This window comes from Daphnia magna, linkage group LG9, assembly GCF_020631705.1.
Source record: "Daphnia magna isolate NIES linkage group LG9, ASM2063170v1.1, whole genome shotgun sequence".
NCBI classification, from domain to species: Eukaryota; Metazoa; Arthropoda; class Branchiopoda; order Diplostraca; family Daphniidae; genus Daphnia; species Daphnia magna.
The window spans coordinates 4,651,834-4,660,843 of record NC_059190.1 but is presented as its reverse complement, the minus strand read 5'-3'; the positions used below and the strand labels follow the sequence as shown (position 1 = coordinate 4,660,843).

The following is a 9,010-nucleotide window of genomic DNA, read 5'->3' as shown; positions in this document are numbered from 1 at the left end:
CTCAAAGGTTTCGGAGTTCGATCCCGTGGCTTTGAGGGAGAAGAAAATGAAGGTGCAACTATATTTCATGTTAGCCGTGCCAGAGAAAACTTCCGCAGATGTCGTATTGAAAAAATCATTGCCCCCAATGGCGAGTGCTTAACAACCAAAGAAGATGTTTCTAAAGAAATTGTTTCTCATTTTACTTCGATTTTTAAGAGTCAATCTTTTCCTGACATGCTAGCAGGGACTGGCTTTCTTGAGGGAGTAAGGGTTTGCTGTAGAGTATACCCGAACCTCACCGTACCTATTTCATCATTTGAAATAAAATCAGCCCTTATCCAAACCAAGAAGAACAAGTCTCCCGGTAATGATGGCATTCCCTACGAGTTTTATGTGGCGTTTTGGGATGAAATCGCTCCCCACTTCCTGGATATGTTTAACCATATCTTGGAAAGGGGAACCCTGACGTCATCTCAGGGGCAAGCAGCGATAAGACTTATTCCTAAGTGTCAGGACGCTTGTGGGATTTCAGACTTTCGGCCAATATCTCTCCTCAATTGGGATTGTAAAATCATGGCATCTGTCTTAGCGAGACGGTTGAGACATACCCTTTCAGATATCATTGGGCCTCACCAAAAAGGGGGGGTTTCAGGTCGATTAATTTTTGACAATATTTGCTTGTATAGGGATGTTATACAATACGTTGATGACCGGGGATGCCATGATTCTTCTCAACCATTGATTCCAGGTATGGGCAATGCTATTGTCGAAGTAGACTTTGAGAAAGCTTACGACCTGGTTAACAGGGATGTCCTCTGGAGGATACTGGAGGTTATGGGTTACCCTTCTTCTTTCGTTCGTTGGCTACAAATTATGTACTCGATAGCAGGAATTTTAATCCTCAACGGTACGGAAGTGGCAGGGGAGATTCATGATATCCAGTCCATCCGACAGGGATGTCCCCTCTCGATGCATCTGTTTGTTCTGTACATCGAGCCCTTACTTGTCCGTTTGTCTCATGAACTCCAGGGTATTAGATTTTTTAATCAAAAACTTGTTGTCAGAGCCTTAGTTGATGGTGTCACAATTTTTGTTTCATGTGACAATGATTTAGTAATTGCTGGAAGGGTTTTGGAGATTTTCTGTCAATGGACTAATGCAAGGATGAATAAACAGAAAACAAAAGCCCTGGGACTCGGAAGGTGGAGAAATCGGGTACACTGGCCTTTGCCATGGTTGACTTCAGCCAAGATTTTGCCCTTATTAGGAATTAAATTTTCTTCGTCTATTTCAGAGACAGCCGACAGGGTCTGGAATCATGCATTTGGTCATTTGCAGGGTATTCTGCGGGAGAATGCCTCTCGTCGATTCACTCTCCATCAGAGAGTGAATTTTCTCAAGGCGAAGGCTGCCTACATCTACGCTACATGGAAGAAAAGGAGTCGTAACCGGATTCCAACAGAAGTGGAAGTGGAAAACTTATGGGTCTCCATATTTAATAATTGTTTAATAGTTTATTTTGTTTTCTTTTGTATTATTTAATATTTTTTTTCTTCGTCATTTTATCGTCTTATTTGTAAAATTGGAAATCAGTCATTACTTGCCATCATATATCCCTTTATTTCTACAATCATTGTTTACATTTTAAAATATCGTCTGCACCCAAAAAGCTATTCTGTTTGTTTTGAATTTTGTTTCTTAAATTTTACCACATCATCTCAATTTATTTGCCCCTAAAATAGCGTTATGTAATTAAAAAGAAGAATGAAATAATATTGAAATAAACGGAAATTTTTTTAATTAAAAAAAAAAGTTTGACCCTGGGTGAGAACAGTGGTTTTTCAATTTTGCAATAAAGACTCGGATCACCGCCATCATCTACATGTCTGTGAAGCAACCAAATTTGTTTATCATCAACGACCTAAGTGCTACGCCACAACTTTAACCAACGTTACCAAAACCTTCTTATCTGTAGAGCAATCATGGATTTCCATCACCGATGAATCAGCCACCACGAAGGCAAATTATTAGGAAGGTTTTTAAAAATACCAATGCAGTTTCTGTGTGTTCACATCTTTGTTCAATCTTCTATTCCAACGCCCCTGGGTGGGATCGAACCACCATCCTTCCGGTTTTTTTTTTATATATTTAAACGATTTAATGTCACAAGTAAGATTTAAACTGTTTTACAGATACGTTGGGTCATTTGTGGCATTTGTGACCTCAATTTCATGTTGTGGCAAAGGAGGAAAATTACAGCGAACTAATTACATTTCGAGGCGGAATTGAAGGAGGACAAATGATTTTGGTGGAGATGAAGATTAACAATATGACATCTGGAGGGGGGGGGGGGTTCCAAGAGATAATAATTATGATGGGAGAAACTTGTTGTATGAAGGAAAGAAGGTATCTGTGGAGAAAGTTTTGTAGGAATATTTAGGGTTTAGAAGGTTACGTCTGTGGAGAGTTTTTTGAATGAAGGAGGCGTGACCAGAGAGACTGTATTTCGTTTATGGCTGGGGTGAAGTTTTAGCTGCGGCCAGTCCAGACGGTGATTATGTAGGATTGGATGAGGGCCAGTATTTTCTTTTTATTGGGCCCATTTCCAACGTCTCCATTGATTGCTGATTTCAATGGTTTTAAACATCCGAGTTTCGTCAATTGAATACGGAGACATAAACTGATGTCAACTTTCTCTTTACAAAGTAACATTAGATGGTCGTCAGTTTCTTGGCCAGCATTGCATAGAGGGCATTGGTCGTTGTTTGAAAGATTAAGACTATTGAGACGCATTTTGGTCGGAAGCTGGTTATGGTTAAAATCCCAGACCAGTTCGGCGTTTTTCCTTTTGATTTTGGCCACCCAACGCCAGATGGAAGCCCAGTCAAGGTCCGGTTTCGCAATCTCTGTTCTCCCTGGTTGCCCTATGCTAGCGATCAGGTGATTGTAGGTGGCGCGGTGATTCGATACAGTTGACGATGTGAAGATGCCAGTTTTAAGTAGATCGGTGATGGTTGAAAGTGAGGTAGTGAAGTATGGATGCGATGAATGGGTTGCATTAAACCTAGGCTGGGTGATTTGTGGAAGGAGGTTCTTGAGATGTGGCCCCAACCAATAAACAGTTGCAGTTCTCTCAATAGCCTCGGGGTGGATTAAAGATTTGAAAATTTGCCGAGTGAAAAGGGACAGGAAGAATGGAAAAAGTAAAGTTACACCAAGCCCACCTTGAAGCCGGGGGCGGATCAAAACATTTAGGGGTGGGTGCTCTCTTCGTTGTGCCCAAAGGAATTTGTTGCATTTTTGTTGGAGGAGAAGGGCTTGGGTTTTGTTGCAGGGAAGTACAGTATCCTGCACAAAAATCCGAACACCGATTTAATTTTTTTAAGCCACCTATTGGCGGCGTAGCGGGTTTTTTGTTTTTTTTAAGGGGGAGGGTTAAGGGTGATGGACACGACAGGACAGGGTTGGGTAAGTCTAGACATTTAAAAAAAAATGCCTTAAGGTATTATGCTTTAAGGCAAGTTACAGGTCAGGACATTTTTGCAACCCCCAGGGTGGTGTGTTTTTTTAAACGACAGTTGGAAATTTAGGGCTTGGGCTTGGTAATGTTGCTTACCGAAACAATTTAGCTTATCTTCCAGCTGCCTGTAAATGTTTACGTTGTTGTCAATGGCGTAGGTGTAGCGTTTCTGAATGGGATGCTGGAGATCGGTGTTCGATTCCAGTTGAGGTGATAAATTATTGTGGTTATCTTACGAGGAATTCTCGTTCATATATAAAACAAATTTTCATTGAGCTATATGTGCTTTTTTTTTTGTTTATTAAATAACTTAAAAAAATAATAATTTACTTCGTTCTAAGAAAAATAATATTCCCAGCATATGCGAATGAAGAATATTATAAAGATACCTAATATATTGCAATTCTTTATCGGGAATCAAACACTGAATTCCGCCGTCGCAATTAGAGGCTCTACACATATGCCATCAGTATCGACAAAATTGTGCACAGGCAGCTGTGTAATTTATTTTGGGTAAAGAATATTACAGAGCCTAAATCCAACATTTCCAACTGTCGTTTAAAAAATAACACATCACCCTGGGGGTTGCAAAATGTCCCGACCTGTTACTTGCCTTAAAGCGTAATAGCTTAAGGCATAAAAAAAAATTCTAGACTTACCCAACCCTGCCTTATGTGTCCGTCACCCCGTCTACCCTCCCTCTTAAAGAAAAACAAACAAAAAACCCTTTACCCCGCCAATAGGTGGCTTTAAAAAATTAAATCGGTGTTCGGATTTTTGTGCAGGATACTGTACGTGGGCTATATGAACAAGTTGTGACAAAACATTTTGTTTAATGAAAAGGATGCGACCATAAAAAGTGAAATGACGGTGTGTGTTTTTGATGAGAATATTTTGGATGATGTTGAGCTGTCTTTGCCAATTGTCTTTAACTGTTTTTTTTTGTTTCGGAAGAAAAAGTAATTCCGAGAACTTTTAATTCATCTACTTGAGTTATCCAATCATATGGCCATTTACTTTTAGAATATGATTGTTTTAAATTGCCTCTATAGGGAATCGAACTCTCAACCTCATGAACCCCAGCCGACGCCGCTGCCCACTGTGTCACTACGGGTCATGGAGTTTTATGTAGGGTCCAGATGCCTAGACCAAGTAATTTTGTCTTCCCCTTGTTAATACGTGCATTTGTCCAGGCACAAAATTCCAGAATAATCTCGCATGCACGACGTACATCTTTCATTGATGAGGCAAAAACTACAAGATCATCTACATATGCACGAACTTGGATGCGTTTTCCGTAGTGGTCAATTCCGTCAATACCCCTAGACAAGCAAACTAAAAGCGGTTCAATATAGAGGGCAAACAGATGGACTGACAGAGGGCACCCCTGTCGCACGGATTGTGCATTGTCCACAGTACCGACTATGTCATTACCGTTCAATGGGCATAGTTCAGTTATACTGTACAGTGTTTTTAACCAATCAACAAACAGGGGAGGGTAGCCCATGGCTGTCATCACTTCCCACAGTACGTCTCGGTTGACAAGGTCATATGCTTTCTCCAAATAGTACGCGATAATGGCGGCCGGTTGGAGGGAAGATACTTCTTTTGATTTACGGCCTGTATTATCGATGACATCTCGAATTAAACACAAGCTGTCAAAGATATAGCGGCCAGGTACACCACCTTTTTGATGTGAGTTTAGAGAGTTTTGAGAAAAAATTTCTCAGACGAAAAGCCAATACTGACGCGATTAACTTGTAATCGGTATTTAACAATGAAATTGGGCGTTAATCTGTGATTTTACTCGGTGCTAGGATTTTTGGGACTAATCTAATAGCTGCCCTTCCCTGCGACGGTTGAAGTTTTCTTTTGTCGAGGACACAAATCATCATCTCTAGAAAATGAACACCAATAACATACCAGAATTTTAAATAAAACTCAAAAGGAATGCCATCTGTACCTGGGGCCTTGTTCTTTTTAGTGTTAATTCCTCTACTGTAAATGGAGACACTAGTGGATTGTCACTCTCCGGGATCGCACCTAGTACTCCTCGATTGAACGCTTGAGCGTTTAACGACTGAGCTACTACTGATAGACCCGGGTCGTTTTTAGAGGGTTTTGTGCGGTTAAGTGCACCTCTAATCCCTTCTATAAATTTTCCAGCTAAATGGGTATTAGGGGCGGGCTGGTTCTGAAAGATTCCACTGAAATGTTTAATTATTTCTAGGTTAATTTGCTCAGATTGGGTAATTTTACAGTTATCATTAGTTTTGAGTTGGGTGATCAGAGACTTCTGGAAATTAATCGTTGACTTGTTCATATGAAAGGTAGATGTCTCTTCTTCGGCTGTACTTTGAACGCGTGAACGTATTGCAAATCCCCTCAATGCTTCTCGCTCCCAGGCTAGAAACTCACGTTTCAACTCCATGTAGCGCGCATGATTGAGATTTGCATTGTTCACAGTTTCTTTTAGTTGATGTTGGAGTAATTTCCGTTTGACTCTCAGGTCACAGATTCTCTTTTTACAATAATTAATTGTTAAACGCCTGAGGCCAGGTTTGAAAATGATCTCCCACCAGTGGTCTACGTTTCCAATACGGGATGTATGTTGGGACATTTCTTCAATAAAGACATGCACCAATTTTATATATTCTTCCTCCTCGAGGATTGATGTGTTAAGTTTCCATAAAACCCTTGACTTGTTTCTCACTACACGAGGAGGGGTGGTACTGTTTATATACCCTACGATTGGTCTGTGATCCCCGAGTGGTAACTCGTGCAAATGGATATCAGAAAATTTTACGTGGTGCTGACAATAAATTCGGTCTAATCTAGCCCGGCTAGTCGCACAAAAGTACGTCCAACAAGGTTCATTTTTCCGAATATCTCTCCAGACATCTGTTAATGAAAGGGCTTTTACTAAATCTCGGAGGGGTTCTAGTAGTGCTAGTCTAATTTTAGGTGGTGTTGTCTTGCTACTTTTCCGGTCATCGATCTCGTCAACGGCATTAAAATCTCCCAATATAATTGCTGGTGCTTATACTGGGCAACATAAGCCGGAATAGTTTCCCGGAGGAAAGAATCCCTATAAGTTTTATTTTGGTCACCAGATGGGGCGTAAATACACACAAAAGCAAAACCCTTTACTTCCATGGCTATCAACCTCCCCTCCGGTTCAAACAAAATGTTGTTGACGCTCAGGCCGTGTCGTACTAGGATGGCTGTCCCATGTTTTCTAGGGCCGAGGTTTGTGTGCATCTGGTAATGGTTAGTAAATACGGTGTTATAGTGGAATACTACTTCTTGCAAACATATAATATCAAGTTTTTGATGTAAAAAGAAATTGAGCATTATTTGAAGTTTGTCAGGTGACGATATTCTGTTGATATTATATGTCACGATGTTAATCATGATTAAAATTTAAAATTGGGTTTTGGGGATTGGGTCTTGTTATCGTTGCCTTTTGTCCTTCTAACGACCTCCATTGCTTTGAGAGTTTTATCTTCTATAGAAGTCGATTGAGTGCTGAGGGGGACGCCCAAAGATTCCTGAGTCTCGCTCACATGACTAGCCTTCTGGCTGTCAAGTTACCGTTGGCCTGGCTGAATTCTCCCATCAGAAAAGGAAATTTCTTCCTCAGGGTTTGAAACCGAACTCAGCTTGGTTGCATCCATCTCTTCATCCACATCGTTATCCATCTGATCTATCATGGATGGAATAGGTGGTACTCCAGGTGCAATTGTATCGAGTGGCACGTCGTCCCCCCCCCGAAAGGGTGGGAAAAGAATTGGTGTCCACACCCGGTAACGAAACTGAAACCTCTGGAGTCGGAGACCCGAGTACAACCAAACGAGCTACACCGGTTTCTATTTCCTCGGCTTCCGCGACGGGGGAATGGGAAGAGGCAGTACGACTCCTTTTTTTTGATTGTTTTTGTTGGTCGCGGAATTCCTCGTCTCTTTCATTTTCTTTTTCCTTACCGAATAAGACGCCACAGACGAATCCACACAGCTAGTGTCTTCAGCGTCAGAATCGGTGTCAGAAAGAGACTCAGCTTCATCGGGTTTCGAAATTGGATCCTCCGGAGTTTTATCAAAAACGACTACAGTCGACATCGTTGACCTCTGGGCTAACTCGGGAAATGAATCAGCGTCAACAGTTGGAGCAATTGGCATTTCCCCGCCACCAGTCGGCCCTGTCTCCTGGGGCTTCCTAACAATTTTAACTGCCCCACGATTTGTTAGTACACTACTATAGCTACGTGTTCCCATGGGACCTTTTAAAATGGTGCTGGGGGTGGTTAAACTACGGGGTTGCTTGGGGCAATTAGCTAAGACATGGGTGGGAGAATCACACATGTGGCATGTGTGCATTTGTCCTGCATAAGACACCATTAGTGGATCCTTGTAGCTTCCAAAGGTGATAAAAGATGGGATGCCCTTGTGGATCTCCATATCCACATTGACAACTCCAGTCTTTATCCCGTTCCACCTTGGAAGCGACCTATCCTGATACGTGTCCCAAAATACCCGAGAAATCACTCCAAACTCGCGCAATCTCTTGTTTAGCAGGCTAAGGTCATCATCGAATTTGAAATGTTGAATTCTAACGCGTACGAGGTTAACTGACCTATCTCTAACTCTAATTCGGACCTCCTTGCCACTAATGACTACAGATTCTTTTGCACTAAATTTATTCAAGAATTCAATATGGTCTTTGACGGTCTTGAACCCAATTCGAAAAAAGCAAAAGGCTCGCCCTGGTAGGCGAGAAACAGCATCAAAGATGCTGTCAGATTCATTACTATCATGCTCGAAACATTCGTAGAATTCATGCCTGGTCACTTCAGTATTACCAAAAGAGATTTCGGCAGTACGTGGCCAGACGTCTGGGGATTCCGTTCCCATTTTACCCACAACAAAGGGGCAAAGAGGCGGGAAAAATGCAAAAAAAAAAAAAGGGCCAATACCAAAATGGCGTATTAACAAACAAACAAGGGAAACAAACGAATTACAAGATACAATACAACCAGAAGAGAGAGAGAGAAAAAAAAAAAGGAACAAAACAGTTTTTTTTACTCACCGCAAGATGTCACTCTTGGGAGATCAGTTAGACACGTCTGTTAACAGCCGAACGCGCTAGCCAATTGCGCCACAGAGGCACATAAATAAATTCTTGCACAAAATCAAAATTATGGATAACATAATTAACATTTAACAGAGGTATGATTTCATTTTAGGTACAACACTATTCTCTTCAAAGACAAACTGCCAAATCGGTGGATGGGTAGATTCAGTTATGTGTGTGTTGGCTGATAACATGTGTCTGTACATGGACTCTTCCAACTACAGAATGTGATTATTTCCCTATCTCTCCATATTAAAGCTTGTCAGATGATGTTATTTGACGTCTAAACTAAACCACAAATCTTAAATAGAGTTTCGGACAAAGACTCTTACTACATACATTGTTCTTTATGAAACATATAACTTAAGAAGATATATA

General features: G+C 41.1%; 1 pseudogene; it reads right to left on the bottom strand.

The window, feature by feature from the left end:
- Positions 1–2,511: 2,511 nt before the first annotated feature.
- LOC123475946 lies at positions 2,512–8,412 on the bottom strand (annotated as a pseudogene).
- Positions 8,413–9,010: the final 598 nt, after the last annotated feature.